At 42.2% G+C, this 21,350-nt stretch overlaps 1 protein-coding gene across 1 annotated transcript in view; it reads right to left on the reverse strand.

Moving 5' to 3' along the window:
• The window catches only part of KLHL29 (kelch like family member 29), a 399,407-nt gene extending 379,266 nt beyond the window's left edge, over window positions 1-20,141 (reverse strand). The window contains exon 1 of the mRNA XM_034061213.1: window positions 20,032-20,141. The gene's annotated coding sequence lies outside the window, so the exon portion shown is untranslated. The remainder of the gene's footprint in view (window positions 1-20,031) is intronic.
• Between the last annotated feature and the right edge of the window lie 1,209 nt (window positions 20,142-21,350).

Below are 21,350 nucleotides of genomic sequence, written 5' to 3' on the forward strand. Positions count from 1 at the left end.
TGGGCAACCCATTCCAGTGCCTCACCACCCCCACAGTAAAGAACTTCTTCCTTATATCCAACCTAAACTTCCCCTGTTGAAGTTTCAACCCATTAGCCCTTGTCCTATCACTATAGTCCCTAACGAAGAGTCCCTCTCCGGCATCCTTATAGGCCCCCTTCAGATACTGGAAGGCTGCTTTGAGATCTCCACGCAGCCACTGAGCTGAATGGCAAGACAGGGGCCAAACAGTCACTATCTGCTTAGATTTTCCAAATATGGTTATTTATTCATTCTCACAGTGTTTCAGGAGCACCGAGAAGCCTTAGCTGTGATAAAGGTCCAACAGTTGCCAACTGAGTATTTTCTTTAATCGCATTTGATGTTGTTCTTAAAGCAGTCTGCCAGCTTCTGGAGTCATTTGATTATATACGAGTCTTACTTCAAAGCAAACAAGCAAGGGATACATTTTTATTTGTTTGTTTCAGTGTTCATAAGTGATATTTTCTTAGAATTTGCAGCGTGAAAGAAATTCACGGTACTTATGTCTGGATCTAATTCTCATGAAAATTGAACAAAACCAGGAAAACACCAGACACCCAAATCCTTCCCACCCCCAGTAATTAAGTTCCCATGAAGTGGAAAAAAAAACCCAAGCACAACACCTTCCTAGTATGCCAGCTTTGTTTAGGATATATTTTATAAATCAGCTGCGTTCAGATTACATCAGCACAAATGAACAGAGAAGTTGCCTTGCGACACCTATTCCAACACCTGAGAAATGACAGCCAGAAACCGAACCTGTGTTGAGGGGGAGGTTGGGTTTGGGGTATTTTTCGATCAAGTTTTTGAAAGAAATTCAACCTGACTCATTATAAAAGCTGCATGGAAGAATGGGTGGGATGGGGATGAGCCATACAAGCAGGGAAGGGCATTGCTCAGCTGGGGAAATCCAACACTCACCAGTGTGCTGCAGTATAGACCTGAGGCTCCCAAACACAAGACTGTCAGCAGTAGATGCTAGTGCTCCAGCTTAAGCCAACAGAAACCTCAGAGGCTGTATAGCTTGTCAAACAGAAAGGGTATTATGTACACCAAGTCATACTGGTTATTCTTCCCCTCCTCTTCATGTATTCATGAGAGTAAAAGAAGAAAGAGACAAAAGTTAGCATTTAATCCTCAGAACAGTAAGGGAACAGCTACATTTTAGCACATCACTATCTCCTACTGATGTGAGCCTTGGTAAAGAATGGAAACCTATGTAACTGCAGAATCCTTGATAGGTGTGAAAAATCAGAATCCATCCACAAATTTATTGACATTAGCCTAGTTCCAAAGATAGAACAAGATCCAGTTCAGATTCCTAAAAATGTCTTAAGCTGCAGGATCACTCAGAAGTGCCACTGAGCTAAGTAAAAGGGAAACTCCCATCCTCAAAAACAGCAATGATAACCTGTACTAAAATAAGTAGAATAAATTGAGTCATTTAATCTTGGGGAGGGCAAGCTAGACTTAAGTATTTCAGTGAAATTCATATGGATCCATTCTGAAGAGGTCATGGAAAGTCCTGAAACTACTGCCCGACAGACAGGAAAAGTAATACCAAAAAACCTTCTGTGTGCTAGCTTGAACAATAATGCAGTTTTCAAGTGCTACTATCAAATCAACAGTATTGCTTCCTTGCTCTCTGTGCTAGACACCCAAATCCAGGGGAAATACTGCAGACTCAAAAGAGGGCTCAGAGGACCGTAAGAACAATATTTTGGATGTGGAGACGCTTATTTGAAGGCAGACTGAAGACTGAATAGCAGACTTATAGATGAAATAAAAATGTAAAATCATGACTAGCAGAGAGAAGTCATAACTTCAGTTTCTCTCCTCTTGGTCTCATAACAAAGGGGAATTCAATAAAAGCTACAAGTTATAGAACAGATAAAAATAAGATAGTCTCAAAACGTCTAACCAGACTGCAGAGCTCGAAGCAGGAAGCAGCTGTCAAGGCCAAAAATACAAGAATCCCCCCAAAGCAATCAGACACATTTACATGATTAAGAACATCAAGAGATTTAAGAGTCCATGATATAAAAAAAGACTCTTAGTACAAGATATTTCACTTCTGGAATAATCCTTGAAAGGTAGTGAGGGACAAAGATAATTACAACTGCTCAAATCAAAGCATCAATTCTCCTATTATAAATGACTGGCCACAGGAACTGCTGGAAGCAGGTACTTGATTAGATGGACCAAACATCTGGCAGCTCCATGGTCAGCCTGTTTTTAGGCTGACATTCATTTGGATGCAATACACTTAGCCCTCGAAAAAAAAGTGGGTTTTTTTCTTCCCCCTGAAAAATACCAAATAAAATGAATGTTCTTAAACAAACAAACAAACAAAACATGGAGAGCACATGAACTTCAGACAAAGAAAACATTACCATATTTGCTACCACAAGATGAACCTGCTCTTCCTTCCCTAACGTGTATCAGTTAATCACCTCAGCTTCGAGGGCACAAAAAACTGCAATATTAAAAAGCATCTTCAAAACACAACATCCAGTTCTCCAGAAGTAAAATTTACTTGCCTTTTCCTAAAATTACATTTTCTTTTAGCAGTCAAACCCTACCAAATTCCTACAACACTTATAATCAATGTTAGTTACTATCAGAACAGGAGAAGCTAATAACTAGTAATGTAAATGTAAATTTTTTATTTACTAATTTACTAATGGAAAATGTTCTTAGGTAGGGGTTTTGTTGGTTTTTGTTTACTTTATTTTAGGGGTTTTCTTATTAACTACACCAAATATCCAACCATGCAATCTATTTCTATTTGTAATTGATAAAAAAGAAGATGGGACATTAGGAAAAGGTTATTCACTGAGAGGGTGACTGGTCATTGGAACAGGCTCCCCAGGGAAGTCACAGCACCAAGCCTGTCAGAGTTCATGGAGCAAGTGGACATATGTCATATGGTTTATTTTAGGTAGCCCTGCAAGAAGCAGGGAGATGGACTTGATGATCCTCATGGGTCCCTTCCAACTTGAGATACTCTATGACTCTAAATATGTTCATCTGTTTTTAACTTGCCTACTAGCAAAAGCCCCATGAGCAATAAACCCCAGGGGAGCTGTAGAACAGATGCACCAAAGTAAGATTTCTTTCTAAGAGTTTTTTTTGTTGGTTTTTAAAATACTAAGGACAAATTTGAAAAACAACCAGGCCATTTTCTAAACTCCTGGCTGGATAAAGCCAACAGCCATGTTGAGGCATTCAGCAGCTGAGCAGGAGCTCTGAGTCTTCAGGCAGGGGAGAGATTTGGCACCTTCCCACCGACCCATGCTGCCTCTGTTAGGGCAGGACATGGGTTGCAGACAAGCATTGATGGCCAACAACTCTACCATTTATTTTTAGTCATCAATATTAAAAAGAACCAAAATGCCAGCCATCCTGGACCAAGACAGGCCCCAGGACCTGCACTCCTATCGCTAGAGGCCCCAGCTAGGGCCCCAGGCTGCTTGAATCAACTTCTTGAAGTAAGAGAGGATCACTCTCATTCAGGTCCCACGGCTTGGGTTGATGGCAGGTTGAACATGAGGCTGCAGTGCCCATCAAGCACTCCTTAGGTAGTCAGCCAAATGAGGTGACTGTCCCACCCTACACTGCACTGGTGTGGCCTCACCTCAAATACTGTGTGCAGCTTCAGGCACCTCAACATAAAGACATCAGACTATTGCAGTGTGTCCAGAGGGGGACTTGGGAGGAGTGGCTGAGGTCACTTTGTTCAGCTTAAAGAATAAAAGGCTGAGGGGTGTCCTCATGGCAGTCTACAGCTTCCTCAATAGGAGCAGCAGGGGTGGTTGCTGATTTCCTCTCCCCAGTGACCAGTAACAGGACACACGGAATTGGAAGGAAGCTGCATCAGTTAAGATGGCACATTAGGAAAAGGTTCTTCACTGAGAGGGTTGTCAGTCTTTAGAACAGGCTTTAGACTGTGGTCACAGCCCTAAGCCCACTGGAGTTTAAGGAACATTTGGACAACCCTCTTAGTCATATGGTTTAGTTTTAGGTAGTCCCGTGAGGAGCAGGGAGTTGGACCTGATGGTCATTACAGTTCTCTTCCAACTGGAGTTTTGATATGGTTCTATCAATCTCCATATTACATCCTCCAGCAGTATAAAACACCTTCCAACAGGAGACTTAAAGCCCACAGCTATGAGCAGGTGGAAGAGATTCTCTGTGAAGGAGACACTGAAGCTCTGGTCCCACCTGATTCAGTTAGGCTCTGCAAGCCTTTGTTTCCATGAAACACTTACATCCCATAAATCAACCTTCATTCCCAGCAGGTGACACCAGTTAGCCCATTTCTGCTCCCTGTTGGTTTGCATTCCCTACAATGCCCTTCTCCAAGCACACCTGCTCTGGGGGAAGCTCACTTTCTGCACCATCAGCAGCCTCTCCTGCTCCCAAGGAAAGCACTGGTCAGACAAAAAATTTGGAAACAGCTGGTTTTGTGCTTACATCAAATTAAAACCACGTGGATTTTTCTCCATTCTGTTTCCTGAAGGCATCCAAGTTTCTCCCCTTTCCCAGGCACATACTGCCAACTCTGGTGGGCAGACTGCCTCAAGGTGCAAGAACAATAACAAAATAATATTTTTTTTCCTTTATTATGGAATTCAGAAAGTGAAAGACAGCCTTTCTCTGATCAAAAGTATTTTTCAAGCAGGGTGGTCACCTGGCTCCAATGCAACCATTTCCCTTCCCACCCCCCCGGGTCTTCTTGCGCCAGAGGTGCCTTAAATCAGTGTTCCAACACCAGACTGATCAAAGCAGCCAAGTTAACCAAAGGTGACAAGTAGCTGTTTTCAATATGAAAGGCTTCTGCTGAAGCACTTCAAAATACCAATTCAAATACTGAATAATCAACATGTTTATAAGATTTCAGTTTGGTGGGCTACTTCTGTCAAACAACACGGCTGGATACATGGTCATCCCAACTGAGCAAATAACCCCCAGAACTTTGCCACAGACCTACATGCCAAAATTAAAATATATTGAAATTAAGTATGGTTTTGCATATACTTTGGAAGCCAATGAATTGTTTCTGACACAATAACTATAGTGTTAATAAGTTAGCACCAAGACACAAACAGCAGCCAGGTCAAATCCTTAAGTCACTCTGTAGGAAACCTAGATATGAGCTTGTTTTAGCTCAGAATTACATTGAGACCTCATATGGTCCTTGCTAATGAAATGAGAGGAAGCAGTAGTATCTATTCCCAGTGTAACAGCAGGGAAACCAGATTGCAAGGTTCTTTTGCTAATATGAGTTACTATAGTGTTGCGGGAGCTTTGCACTGCTGCAATAATTGCAGATTTAACAGGCTTTTTCATCCTTCTCACCTTCAAATCCTCTCTCCCTCAAAACAGCTTAGTGCTGCCATCTACTTTTTTTTATTCTGACAGAGGAGTGTCTTTGGGTTGTTTTTTTTTTATCCTAACAAAGTTCTTAACAGACAAACTCACCCACTACAACACTGGCTCACTTGAGTCTTTACAGTTTAGTCCCCACATTTATACTTAGTCTAGCTCATCACCACAGGCAAAATTAAAAGCAAAGGAAATAACTACAGCATCAGATCCAAAGCCCTTTTAGTGCTAATTTATACTTGAGCCCTTAAGTATTAATTAAAAGGAAAACAAACAAACAAAAACACACAAACAAACAACTCCCTCCACTCTTACCCACAACTTGTATTTACAACCCCTGCAAGTATTAAGCTAGTAAACTCACAGAAGAAAAGGTGGCAAAGACAAAGACACAGGTCTTATCAAATCACCAGGTCAGTTCTGGAAAGCATATCTATCTAGCTAGAAATGCTGTTCAAAGTTTCAGTCCTACAGGATTTATAAAGTTCTTTTACAAGTTGTTTATTTGCACAGACACTACCACCGCTGGGGGGAAAAGAAGTATTTCCTGGCTAAAGGATCTATCTGAATAAAGAAGGTGAAAACATTCAGGCATTTTAGTAGGAGACTGCCTGCTGATGATCAGACAGGAGCTAGTCTTGATTAATTCTCCACCTCACTTTCATTGCAAACATTGTTTTTAAGGTCTGAGCAATTGTTTCCACACAGTTCCCCAACCACCATTTGTTGAGTACAATTCATTCAGCATGGAGTGGTGGGAGGTCTGTGCTCGCTTCACCCTAACAAGGTGTTGACTTTTGACCCAAACAGTTTGGAGAACAAGAAAAAAAAAATTCTACATTTCATTATTACCATCCTCACAGCATCAGTTACTCTTAGCAAGCAACAGACATGCTCCGAATAATTTCCATCTTTATCCATACAGTCACGAACACAACATGGGGTTCTAATCACAGGTCCCAGAACCCCACTTATGATGGGTATCCAAGTCTCTACTCAGATCATTCCCATTGTGTCACACACATGCACAGAGGGTCCTGCACAGAGAGAAACACTTTTACCACTGCTCTGTGTCACAGCACTGGCTGTTCAGATCCCTGCCCAGGTTTGTAGTTTAGTCTCAGATGACCCCAGGACTCTGCTGAGGCTGCAAACAAGTCACAGGGGCTGTGGTGGAGCGAATGTATCTGTCCACAGGGAACCAAGGGGAATTAATCACATTAGGTGTGCTGTACCAGGCTGAGGAAGGTCACACACCTGAACCGGGGCAGCCCAACCTTCAGCCAAGATGTCAACTTCACAAGGAAGCATCCTGAAAAGGGATAGGAGAAGGTATTTTGAGAAACATGTTGGTTTTTTTTCCTTCCTGCAGAGGCTTTATTTCGTAACAGAAGACAGATGAAAGAAAAGACAAAACAAAACCAAAATACAGTTTTTAAAATAAAAATTCATTTCCTAGCTGTCACTCTTGGATTTTGCATATCACGCCTCAGCATTAACTGCTGCCAAACGCAAGACGTCAGATCCATCTGGCAGATGTACGCTTTCCCGGCTGCCAAGTGTCTCCTTAACATCCAGGGGCTTCACTATTAAGTATATTTGCAAATTCCTGCCTCCTAAATGAGCAAGGCTCCTGAACATCAGCCTCTGCTTTTGAGTGCCCTAGAAAGGGGGAGAGCAGAAGTACACTGTAGTCATCCAGAGTATCTGCTGCACTTGCTTGGTAGGGAGGCCAGTTTCCTGGTAACCAATGGCTATACCAGCTGTGGGAGCACTTTAAAGAATTCCTTTTTCTCAGATTATCCCTGAGTAAAAATAGAAAGTATTTAGGAAGCACAGGGGAAACCCAACCATTCAAGCTGACATCATTACTTATTTACATATAAATACAGCCAGGAAATAAGCATATGTATTTATACATAAACAAAAAAGCTATCTGTACAATGTTTCATATACTGCATTTCCATCCAATATTTACTACTTTATGCATGACTTAAGAAAAAACTTTCTCCCCAAGAAATTGGTGATAAAATGCCCTCTGGTGGGCGTGACTGTGGACCTCTACAGCAACAACCACCTCCTAAATAGTTCAGAGCCTTCAATATATTCTTGGGATTACTATTTTTAATGGAGTGAGACAAAGAACATACTTGCTTTCCAGAAGAAACAGATATACCCTGACTAGCGAGCCTATGTTTGCTGCTAAGTCTCTCGGCATTACCATATGAGCTAGAAGTTAAAAACAAAACTATTAAAGCATTCTGTGATTCCTAAAATTATTTTAATGCTAATTTTACCTCTTCAGGATACTTTTCCTCATAAAAAAAAATAATTAAGAGAAACAAAAAAGGACAGTGGTATTACATGCTGCTCAGCATAACAGAACCTTTGTAGACTAAAACGGAGAAAGGGGTGAAGAGCAGCAGCATTTTCAGAGGTTATGAATAATTTCTGTCATGTTAGAGCACAAAGCACAGCTAGGAAGGATGCCCTAACGGCACAGGCAAAAAACAGCCCTTGTCCGGCAAGTGTTTACCACCTAAACAGAAAAGGCAAGGATGAGTGCATGTGCAGTGCATGTGCAGTTACTTTGAGAAAATACATATTATATATGTACATATGTAAAACAGACTGATTTGACAATACAAACTGGAAGAGTAGGGCCACTGGCAGATCGTACAATGCAAACCCACCCCTAACACAGGCAAAAGCAGTTGCAATTACACATGGAGCTGAAGTTGGCCCCACAATTTCTAGGTTGGTTTTTTCTTTTTTTTTGGTGGGGAGAGAAAGGGGGAGAAAAAAGGGGCGGTGGTGAAGCAGAACTTCAGAGTCACAGCTAAATAAAGCTAAGCAGAACAAAACCACGTCACACAAAGGAAAAATGTAAGAACTGCACTGCTTTTCCAAGTTCTTTTGGAGGGCTCTGTGCTTCCATTTCATACAGGATATAGCACATTCCCTGTTTGTCCAGCTTGGTTAGAAATTTGTTTTGAGTTTCCACAGTACAGTTTGCAGTTAATTGTTGATTTATGATAAGAATATTTGCAAGTTTGATCTCTACATGGAATGTGAAGCCTTCTGCCTTTTTAAAGATGTTTCTGGGCAACAAAACTTTGCTTATGAAGTTGTTCTTGGGTATAAAAAATGGTTTGATTTAACACTCACCCTCTCCTTTTCTACCCTCAAATAAAACCCAAGCTGGAAAACAAACAAGCAAACAAAAAAAAAAAAATTTATTTGAAATCTACACTTTATATAAAGTAAAGCACCCCTGCTCTTTATAGAGCTCCGTCCCTCTCTAGTGGCAGCGAGGTCACATACCAATTGGTAAGCCAGCTCCAAGCTTAGCTAGCATATATTTTTTAGCTAAAGATCAGAAACTCTTAGTTTCAGATTCAAACATCCCCTATTTACTCCTCTCGACTGACAGCCCACGCAGAGATTCAGAGTTACATTTACCATTTCATCTGAGGACAAAGGCTTTTACAGAGCAATGCTGTCACTTGGTATTGTATTGTATAAACTCTACCACCCCTTCATGATCATCGCTCTTGCACATACTTCTGGTGTGTGGATTGCAGCTACAGTGAAATATACTTCCGTTATCAGACACAGCAAGCCAAGATTAAACAGTTTATTTGTGAATGTAATAGTTACAACACAACATCCATACTCTGAATTTCTTGCCTAAGAGTAACAGATTATCCAGGTAAAACTAGTACTGATATTTCTTGGATATTATCTTGATGGTTAGTATTTTCTCAAAAGCAGCTTTGCTGTTAGAATGGCAATTACAACTGTAAGTTACACTCCTGTTTCTGACACCTTAAAACAAATACATATTCCTAACAAAAATAAAATTCATACTACTATGCCTGGCAAGCATAGAGGAAAAAAAAAAACATAGCACTTGGGTTTTATAGTTTGGGTTTTGGTGGTTGTATTGGGTGTTGGTGGGCTTTTTTTCCTGTGTTTGTGTGTGTGTGTGTGTGCTTTTGTACGGTTTTTGGTTGGGGGGGCAGGGGGTGAACGGTGGGGGATAGGGGAAAGTGCATCTTTCAGTTTTCCAATCAAGAAAATAGTCCAGGGCTGTACAGTTTTGATTGTTGAAAAAAATAATCTTTATATATGAAAATAAGGGGGTGGTACTACATTGTTTTAGAGTAAAGACAGCTTGTTAGCAAACATGGAAGTGGCTAGGAAGTTGCTTAATGCCCAGCTAGAGACCACCAACAAATGGTGTCCCTCAGGGATCAGTGTTGGGACCAGTCTTGTTCAACATCTTTGTTGGTGACATGGACAGTGGAATTGAGTGCAGCCTCAGCAAGTTTGCCGATGACACCAAACTGTGTGGTTCTGTTGATACGCTGAAGAGAAGCAACGCCATCCAGAGGAACCTTGACATGCTTGTGAGGTGGGCTGCTGAAGTTTAACCATGACAATTGCAAGGTCCTACACCTGGGTGGGAGCAATCCCAGGCACAGCTACAGGTTGGGCAGAGAAGAGATTCAGAGCAGCCCTACAGAGAAGGACTTGGGAGTGGTGGTCGACGAGAAAATGAACATGAGCCAGCTTCAGTGTGCACTCACAGCCCAGAAAGCCAACTGTATCCTGGGCTGCATCAAAAGGAGAGTGGCCAGCAGGTCAAATGAGGTGATCCTGCCCCTCTACTCTGCTCTTGTGAGACCTCACTTAGAGTAGTGTGCGCAGTTCTGGTGTCCTCAACATAAAAAGGACATGGAACTGTTAGAACAAATCCAGAGGAGGGCCACGAGGATGATCAGGGGACTGGAGCACCTCCCATATGAAGACAGGCTGAGAAAGTTGGGGCTGTTCAACCTGGAGAAGGCTGCATGGAGACCACATAACAGCCTTCCAGTATTTGAAGGGGGCCTGTAAGGATGTTGGGGAGGGACTCTTCATTAGGGACTATAGTGATAGGACAAGGTGTAATGGTTTAAAACTTCAACAGGGGAAGTTTAGATTGGATATAAGGAAGAAGTTCTTTACTGTCAGGGTGGTGAGGCACTGGAATGGGTTGCCCAGGGAGGCTGTGAATGCTCCATCCCTGGCAGTGTTCAAGGTCAGGTCAGACAGAGCCCCGGCTGAAATGGTTTAGTGTGAGTTGTCCCTGCCCATGGCAGGGGGGTTGGAACCAGATGATCTTAAGGTCCTTTCCAACCCTAACTATTCTATGATTCTGTAGTATAATTCAAGAGGTAACAGGACTACTCAAAACCAATAACTGGTATGTTCTAATTTTATAAGATAAAATTTAGACAGGGGAAGACCTACAATTTATCTTACGCAATATCATTCCAGTAAGTACCTTGAGGGAATCTGAGTCTGTTTATGTTTTCCTAAAGATTAATAACTGCATGATTAACACTATAGCCTGGGCATAGAAGGAAGAAAATGGTTATCCAGGATTTCTACCCAGATGACATGCAGCAGAAGTTCTACTAGCCCACTGGCTTCTCCAAATGAAAAGTACAGAGGTACCTACTACCCTGATTAACCGTCTCCTCAGGCAATAAATGCCTGGGTTCAAGTTGCATCTGCATCATTGCCATAACTTGAGTTCAAGCCTCTCAACCAGCTGGGTGTCACTCTTGATCTCCACACCCCAGACCACCTTAACTCTGCCATCAGAGCATTGCAGCTGCATGAATTCCTCTGAATAAAGAAGGCAGCACAGGGTTTGGGTTTTTGCTTTGTTTCACTTGTATTATTCTTGAAATACAATACTTCAGTAACTTAGCTGTTGCAATCACAAGATTTGTCTAAAAACAGTTTTTAGAAGGTTTGAAGGATGCTGCTGTGAACTGCTCAAGTGTGATACTGAAACAGTGAGTTTAAGGAAAACTCACTGCAATTTCATCCCCTACACACACACAAAAATGGGCTTTCAAAATTTCTATCCAAGACAGAGGAAAAACAAACAAAACATAAGGAGTACTGCGGCAGCAAGTGAAACACAATTCTCCTCTCCATCTGCAGCTGCATTTGTGTATCTGAGTACCACTTTTAAAGTCAGTCCTGTATTTTGGAGACTTCAGGCAAGCCTTTTTGTTTCCTTAATTCATATACCATTTCTATACTCTATTTTTTCCTCCTATAAATAACTCAAATACGAGCCACAACTTCCCACTGCCATTTAGTTCCCAGAGAGATAAGGTTGTGATGTGCAGAACTATAACTGCCCAGAAGTTTAATCATAAAATTACACAGTTCTTGTCCAAAAAGAAAAATGTGCTAGAAAATAGGCTTTACTTTGGGGATTTTTTAATCTTAAAGAACAAACAGAACATATATCTAGTGTTTTCAGGGTACCAAATGTTGCTTCATTTAACACCACAGATCTGGGCAAAGGACAAATCTGGCCCATTTTACACAATAGAAAACTGTGAGAGAAAAGAAGAAGAAAAAGGGATTGAAGCACCTGGACCACACAAACTAGAGAGTACAAAATATGTCCACTCCTCAACCCTTTCTTTTGCAGCTGCTGTCATCTACTGAGATTTGCAGCCTCTTTCTTTGACCTCAAGACCTTCACAGTTGAATTTCACAAGTGATTCATTCCTCAGGGTACAGAAGCACTGTGCAACATCAGATTCATACTGGAATATGTCTGATCTACAGGTGGTATTAACTAGATCAGGATTTGGTCCACAGTTCAGCTGCTCTTGTGAGAATTCACACATCCAAGATCAACTGAGAGGTTCCCCAGAAGATTCCACAGAGCAGCATCCCTCACTCTTACATGCTATAGACAGCTTTTAATCAAATCTCATTACATTTGTCTGCAGTTTCAAGGTTCAGACTTCAGAAAACAAGAGGATGGGGTTTACTTTCAGACTTGTACAATCAACATAGGAAATGAAGGGTTGGCACAGCCAGCCAAAAATCTCATGACTTCCAAATCTGAGATTGGGCATTCAATCCAGCCCGCAGAAAATCCAGACTAGCATAAGTGTAAGTGAGGCAAGACTTAAAGATCAAATCCAACTTTCATCTTTGTCTATGCAACATTGATTTCTGTTAACTACAGGTGGGTAACCAAGAGCAACATTTGATCTGAAACCTCATACCTTGATGTCCAGCTATTATAAAACAGAAGCAAAAAGGTACCTACAAGCACTTGACTGATGTTGCCTGCAAGCAGAGCATTGCAGAGGGCTGTACCAGCAATTCAAATTCACAAAATTAAGATAGGGCATGGCAAACCTTGCTACTAGAAGTAGCTGCTGAAATACTTGGAGTGTTCTTACGAAAAAAAAAAGTATATATGATATGGTGGAAAGGCAACACAAAACCATGGACCAAGAAACAAGCTACTACATGTAAACACATGCAAGCTTCTCCCAAGTTAATTCTCTTCTTAATGGCATATTGATTGGTATGCTCAATGTTTAGAAATGTGAAACAATGTGGGGAGAGAAGGAAGTTAAGACAGACTCAGAGTGTTTTGTTCAAATGATATCTATTTTTCCTTATATGATCAGCCAAAAATAACACAGCAAAGAGGCCAGTGCAGTATATTTAACATTTTGCCTTGTGTTTTATTGAAAGAAAAAAAAAAAACCAACAACAGATGACCTGCAAGCGTTAACTACGCACTTCTTTCCACCCTTTTTATAAGAAACTGAAGTACAGCATTTTTTCATAAACCCTCACCACACTGCATCCTTAGTGCACCTGCTATTTCTCTGCTCCAAATAGGATAAACTACAGGGCATCTGTAGTAGTAGCCAGGCTTTTCAGATGTAACCTATTGAGATGTTTGTGAAACTGGGGGAGAACCCACTGTCCAGGGGGAAAGCAGAGCAGTCCAGTCATGATGGAGAACAGCTGGACAAGTTTGTTGCATCTACTCCTCTCCTCAAGGGAGAGGGAATAACAAAGAAAAAAATAGTTGTATCTGTGAAGCAGCTACTTATACGAACCTCCTATTTCATAGTGAGAACCCTTACGGTTTAACCAGTGTCATATTATCAAGCAGCCTGTTATTCCTAGCTTCCAGAAATACCTAACTATTGCAGGGACTACAGTTTCAGAGAAAAGAGTTTATTATTTTTATTTCTGTCATTGCAGAGTTCTGAGATACATCTTATAGCCTCTAACACATTTTACCAGAACAAGACATTAAAAATGGCAGAAAGGGAAAAAACCCAAACCAGAAGAACCAGCTTCCATTGTCATCAGAGCTCCTAGCAACAACAGCATCATGCGCAACAACTCTGCTGACCCACCCTGCTACCAATATATTAAGGATACACTTAAGAATACAAGCACCATCAAGGAGCTATTTCATAGCATACAGGTTGATACAGTTGGTAACTGATACAGTTGAATAAGTTTATACATTTTACATACATATGTATTTTTATGCTCTACCTCTTGTTCCAAACCAAAAGAAATTTCATACAGAATTAGCAACTGTATTCCTCCCTACCCATTCCCATATTTTATGGATGGAGTAAACTAGTAAGCTCAAAAAGATACTGCCTAAATTTAGTTATTCTGCAGCACTTCATGTGTTTTCAAAAGCGTTTTCTAGACTTTTATAAGCCCAAAAACATTTTGCAATATCAAGTGTTCCAATTTGGCATTGTTCCACTCTTGGCAAGCAAGAGACAATAAAAATCAAGAGAAAGTTAAAATCTAAGTTTTTGAAGTTTACAGTATGTTAGGAATCATTTAATGAATTCAGGTGTTGAACAAGCTTCAAGTCAACCAAAATTCATAGTACATATGTATTTCAAAGCACAGATAAACACAGCTGCATCCACTTTAAAGTTGCTCCCCATCATGTGATTATTACAATGGACTTCCTGAACTCTTCTACCTCCTTTTTTTAATCCAGAGTTTACCTGTGACTGAAATAGCTAACAGCATTTAAATTATTCTCCCTCTAATTAAGGGAAACAGCATCTTAAACCTCAGTCTGAGGAGAGAAACTTTCTTTGCATAGTTACAGCATGCTGCTATCTGTGCTAGCATTGCTTCTGCAGACCAGAGAAACCAAAAATCCTACAAGGTCTGACAAAACACCTCCCAGAGTAAAATTATCCAATTTAAATATTAATTACTCATAAGCATGGACTTTAAGAAGTGTCTAAAGCAAAAGCTCTTAAATAACACTTTAAATCCAGAATTTCTACCATCTGCACTATCATACAGATAAGTTTTGGGGTTTTTTGTTGATTTTGCTTGTGGCTTTTTGGTTTGCTGGTTTGTGGTTTGTTGCTTTTTTTTTTTAAAAAAAAAAAAAAGACTGACAATAAGTCTCTCTCAAGATTATCAAGAGATTTATGAATAAAGGCCAGCTTAACAAATGAGGCATGTCTTGACTTTGAGACCTACACAGGAAATCATTTTTTGCCTCAAATACCTCTGTACGAACTTCAAGGATTCTTCACAGCATCTCTCAACTACACTGACAGCCCAAAATCCATTCCTACTGCATGCACACCTAACAGGTTTCTGTTAACAGCAATGGTGCAGAGGAATTGTATCAGTGGCAGATTTTCTTGCTAACTGCTGCACTGAAAGTGTTTCAAAATATACCCCTAGAAATAACCTGTTTTTCTCAAATTGCGTATTACCTGTATTTATGTGGAGTTTAGTCCTAAAATTGGAAGCAAACCCAAGAACCATATTCATGTCTTCCAGTAAGCTAAGCCAAATCTGAACCAAAGTCCTAGCACTTAATATCACGTCTTACAGCACATTGTAACGGATGGCAGGGAATTAAAAACAAAAGCAAGAACCACAAATCACTATAAAAGCAATGCTGAATTAATTTTAAAATAAGTCTGCTTTCTGTAGTTCCAGCAGACTGCTTCAGTGCAAGTCAGCACTACAAGTTACCTGAAGATTAAGACCACCAAAAACCTATGTGCTCTTCTGACATCAATGCCAATTATGGCAAAAACCCAGGCTGAGGATATTTGAAAACATATGCCTAGGCAGCAGAGGGGAAAAAAAAAAAAAAGCAGCACAAAAAACCCAATGAGAACGGTTCCATGTTCTAATCCTCAACATAAATTTGTTTATTGAGGAGTGTGACTAGGAACTCAAGTTACTTCCATTTATCAGATGGTCAAGATGGCACAAAGGTAACCAGCCACATACAACAGGAACAGGAAGGCTTCTCTGGGCATCTCTTGTACCATGTCTATCCAGGTCTGGTTTAATCACAACAGGTAAACAGCACATTCACAACCTGTGAAGTGCATTGACTTTTAAGAATCTGACAGAAAGGCGTTCCCATAAGAGATTTCTAATCTATTTCCTTTTAATCTCTTTCTTTATAGCTGAGGAACAATTCTTTGTACTTCTGGTAACAAAGGAAAACCAGAAGTGACAGAAGGATGTCAAAGCTGTTTATGTTTCATACGGCCTCACACGCAGAGTTGCTGTTGGCAGGTAACTGCTTGAGAAGACAGTCTTCAACCTTTGCACAGGAGCTCCATCCGCCTATGAGTAACTTCAAAAAGAGTTAGCTGCATAGAAGGATGCTAAAACCCCTCCCCATACTGCGTAAGCTAACACAAAACCAAAACGCCAATTAAAAAAAATGTGACAAAGGGTTAATACAATAACTGAAGTACCTGCAAGTATATTTAAGACAATATTACCTGACTTGTAGGTTTATTGTCTTAAAGATATGGGTATTTATACAGTATTTATTCTGTAGAGAGACAAGTATATTAATAACGTGAATACATACACAAATAAATCACAGACTTTAATGATACTGTGTCATATTTAAGGTTACTGAATCAGCACACTCTGAGGCCAAACACTGAAAAATGGAAGATACAGAAGGAAAAAAGCTGAAGGACCGAGTCAGCCACTAATTCATGCTGAGATTTTAGCTGGCTAAAACCCTTGATTATGGCACAAAGAATTAATGATCTGAAAACGATCTAGACCTCCATGGTGCACTATGAAGTTGATGCTCTACAAACAGAGCGGCTGCAAGAGCAGGCCCTCAGGTATTTGCGCTCCCTAGGTCTGTAACCTATGGCAGCAAGTCCAACAGCATTGGTGTTGGCAGTGGACAAGTCACTGCAAGAACCTTAGTAATGCTATACTCAACCTAAAGAAGGGACGTTAAAAATATTAAACAGATCCCAACATATAAGTTTTAAGATTAAGAAACTAAATCCCACGACAAGAATATAACGGAAGGGACTGGTGTTAACCAAGACAGGAGACTGGAATTTCTCTTTCCATTTTCAGATTCAGGAGTATCTCCTTCCCCATAAAGCTGTACAGCAGTGCAAACTCACAGACATAGAGGCTGTACACAAAGAAAGGAAAAAACGTTAGTAACTTTCTACCTCGATTTGTTTTATTGTTGTTCTTCAGAAAATCTGGGTCCATTGGTTCTCTGAACTAAATTAAAAGGCCAGTAAAACAAGCCTGAATTGCAGATAGGCATGGAGAAACAGAACAGCATTGGAATGAGCATCAACAACTACAAATACTTAAGGCCTAACACAGAGCTGGTGGCCACTAGTGTAGTGCTGAACTGGAGCCACTCCAAAGAAAACAGTGGATCGGAACCTGGGATAGGGACTCATGGGAGCAAAGCAATATCACTAGCGAGATGAGTGCAGCAAACCCGGGGACAATGAATTCTCCTCACAAACAGGCACTAAAAGTGGTAGCACCAGATATGGTGCACAGTAAACCCAAAAATTATATTTAATTTCTAGATGCATGTCTTCCTCTCCCTTCATTAAGAGGATTTCTAGTCAACATACACACTATATACTTTTTATTATTGTTTGAAGAAAAGAAACAGCAGCCCTGGCAGCATGCTAATCTAGAAGAGGAGCTAAAACAGAGGTGGTTACTGTCTTCCCTCAAGATTTCTGCTTTGGAAAAAACAAATGAATGAGAAAGGGAACGCTCTTACACACTACCACTTTTTGTTTCATTTCAGCAAGACTTTGACAAAAATCTAATTCACTGTGCCGTGTATCTAATATATTTGGTACCTTAAGTATGACCATCACTCATTAGAAATGTAATTAAAAAGTGACAAAACTAGATTCCCCCTCCCCAGCATGCAGATGAAAACCAGTAACCCTGCCTCTATTTGTAACCATGACAACTATAGAATATTTTATTTCAGTAATATAATTCACACTGAACATTTGCTCATAGGTTTTGTTGTTAAGGGAAAGGTTGACACACTGTGCACGCATTTCATAAGCTACCGGAGACAACAAATACAGGAAAGTCAGGCAGTTTTCCAGACCTAGAATCCAGTATGTATTTCAGAGTTCATTTAAGACCTCTACAGGAAACTAAACGAACATGAACAAAAAAAATCCCATCCAAATTAAGTGCTACTGGTCCTTACCTGCGAGACAACTACATGGTACGACTGGATGACTTTTCAATAAATCAATGATACTTCTGTATTTTAGAAGACGTATTAACTCAACCCCCAAACTTTAGTTTTCAATTAAAATATGATAGGCAATACTCAGTTTGTATTAGGAAATATCAAAATTGATGTAATAGAAAAAAGATATCTGTACGATACAAGGCAATGAAAGACACAGTTTACATATGCTGGCTGAGTCTTATCCTGGATGGGTCACTAAATTATTTGCATAGCTCCCATATTTCATCTTGAATTGAAGACAACTTCCATAAATACACACAATGAGGACAGGTTATAAGAACAAAAAAACAAAAAACCAACAACCACCATGCACATTATTCAGAAAAGATTAAACAACCTCCTGAGCATAACTAAAGTTTGACGCAGATAAATGTCAGTGTAAAATATGGCTGTACTTTATTTTTCTCCACATGGAAAAAAAGAAAAAATAAAGCCATTAGCAGTTTAAACCAGAATACAACAATAATATAAAGAAGAGACACACTGTTGCTTTGTTTTGGATAAAAGAAAAAAAAACAAAAAAAAAACACTAGAAAGAAGAGCTTGCTGGAATACTATTCCTTCTCTCACAACAGATCATCTCATCTATCAAGGAAGATTTAAAGTTTCAGCAGATTGCTAATTATAAGAGACAGGAATACTGTTATCTGCAGTCACCTTAAAGCTACAGTAGTTTGGTTTTTAAGTACCTCAAAATTGCCCTCAAAAGGATAGCTTGACAAATGTGCTTAAATCAGTGCCAGAGACTCACACATGCCTACACGAACACACACACTTGCTCAGTTGTTTTAAAGGGTATCAGGATAAAGAAAGTTTCTTCATTTATCATAAATGTGCTCTATAACCTTCCGTTCAACAAAAAGCCTGCAGCAAACATGCGCGGCTTTTTCCTTCATTGATGGAAAAGTGATTAAATCTCGCTTAATCTAGTTATCAGAACACTATCTCTTTCCTAAACAGTTTTCACATAAAATAAACAAAAGCTAAGCAACCGACTTTGTGACCAGGGCTCTGTAATTTTTGATGGCGTGAGGAGATAAATCTATCTCTAGCGCTCTAGGAATATTTTTACTTGAGAAAATGAAACCAGAGGAGTAAAAATTAAAATAATCCCGGAGACTACGAGCACACATTATTTACAAAGCGTATGAAAAACAACACCATCCATCCCCAGAACTCCCTTCCTCCAGAGCTTTCTTCACCATCCGGGGAGCAAAGGGACGTGAACCCAAAATCTCGGGGAGCACAAACCTGTATCCTCTCACGAGCAGAGCAGCTAGTCACATCCATGCAATGTCAATATAAAAACAAAGTAGCTTTTCCCTCCCATCTTAAGCAAGACCTTCTGAAAACAGGTACCCAGGGGATGCGCCTCTGTGCGCCAGACAGCACTTCGGCTCAAACATAAGTTAAAAGCAAACAATTCACAAATAAAAAAGCATCAATAGGAAAGCCGAACAGCAGCCAAACAAAACCTCTCACCGGCGACGAAATGTCACACGGCGTGGCGAGGCACTCCGTGGGCAACGCGTACAAAGTAATTTAAAAAAGCCCACAACTGATACATTTAAGCAGTATTGTGCTGAGAAGCTCCTCGTACACATCACGCGTGGGGAGGAGGGAAAACGAGGGAGGAATGGACACGTATTGAGAGAGCCGACGGAAGGATTTGGGAAAGGAGGGAAGGAGGGAGACAGGCAGGCTGTCTGCCGGGGTGAGACCGAGCCATTCCCAAGCAGTTTCGGGGACGGCTGTGGGTACGGGCCAGCGGGTGGGAAGGGGCGATCCGCCGGGACAGCGGCCCCAAAGAGGGGTGGGGAATCCAGGGGGACAGAGCCGTCCCCTGGGGCTGGGAAAGGTGGAGAGGTGCGCGGCCGACCCCGCTCCCCGCCGCGGCTCGGGCGAGCGACTGAAGTTGTGGGTGAGCGACGGAGCTGAGGACCCCCACGCCGAGGTGGAAAAAACCCTGGCAAAAGGATAAAATCATCATAACAACATTACGATCCCCGCGGGCGCCCCGCGCAGCACCCCCCCGGCGGCGGGAGGCACGCAGGAAGTTTTTAATGCGGGCAGCGAGCGCAGGCGCAGGGCAGCCGCCAGCCCGGCGATGCCCGGCACAGCACCGCACCGCACGGCACTGCTGCCGGCGGCGAGGAGCTCCGCGGGCGCGCAACCGCCGCGCAGCTTACCTCCCTCCGCGGGGGCGCAGGCGGCCCTGGGCCAGCAGCGTGGGTACGCGGCCGCGTCCTCAGGCGGCGGGAGGATGCGCGGCGGCGGGAGGCGGCGGCTTGTGCATTGCAGCCTCCGCCGCTAACGCAGAGCCCCGCGCGGCTGCGGGCGCCGGGAGCCGTGCTGAAGGCCGGGCAGGGAGGTGCGGCGCGGCGGTGAGGGCTGCTGCGGAGCCGCGACCATGCTCCCGTCTGGCCGCCTTCCCCTCACCTACTGCCCGCTTTAGCCGAGGAGGGAGGCGGCCTGGACGCCGGGGCGAGGGGCGGGCCGGGCCAATCACCGTGGCGGCGGGAGGCGGTGGAGCCCGGCCCGACCCGCCCCGCACGCCGCACCGCCCCGCCCCGCGGCCGCCCCGCGGGAGGCTGCCCCGGCCGTGGCCCCGCTACCGGCCGGGCCCTGGAGGGCTTTACCCGGCGTGGTGCAGGTGCGGTGCTGTGCGGAGCTCCCTCGCCACGGTCCGCAGAGCAGAGCTGTGCGCCGAGCGCTCCCCCGCGGTACGCGGCGGGGACGTGCCGGGGCAGAACGCGGCTGCGGAAAGGTCACCGGTCTCCCGGCTGCCTTCAAAAGTAGCGGGTAGTTGGAAAGAAATATTACCCCGTTTTATTAAATCTTCCCTCTCCCGGGGCGTGATCCAAAGCCTCCTAAAGTCGGCAGGAGTGTTTGAATAGGTCGGTGCCGTTCTCTCCTGACACCGCTCTGATTTTGTTCTTATTTATTTTTTTTAATATCCGTCGTGCTTGGAGTCACCACAGATTTTACGCGTGGAAATCTGCATCTGTCTCTTTACGCTGTGTAATCTTGTATCCTCATGTGCTGCTTTGTAGAGATCCTTCTGATGTGCACACAAAGCTGCATATGCCATAGTTTTAAACATAGAACACTGTGTCTTTTGTATTTCCTGTAAGCATAAAAATAAGCTTAATCACATTCTTTTCTCCTTACTTTGCCGGTTAAAAATGCATCGTGGAGGAATATATGCTCTAACGTGTTGCAAGTGAGGCAGTTGTGCCAAACGACAGCTGAGCAAAGCGAAGGGAGGGAGGGGAGTGCACAACCCGCAGGAACAGGCAAATCCATGTTTTTATTGAAAAAGGGACACGCACTGCCCAATGCCTGCAAGTAAGCACGGTGCAGTGTTAAAAGGGCAATTTTATTTTTTTTTCTCTTCCCAACCTCACTAAAAATGAAAATACATTATTGCAGTGGACTAAAACATTTCTAAACCCAGCCATCATCATTAATATTAGAACGCTTTTAGCAGAATATGGCCTCACTCTGC

This window comes from Melopsittacus undulatus, chromosome 3 (genome assembly GCF_012275295.1).
Source record: "Melopsittacus undulatus isolate bMelUnd1 chromosome 3, bMelUnd1.mat.Z, whole genome shotgun sequence".
Lineage (NCBI taxonomy): Eukaryota > Metazoa > Chordata > Aves > Psittaciformes > Psittaculidae > Melopsittacus > Melopsittacus undulatus.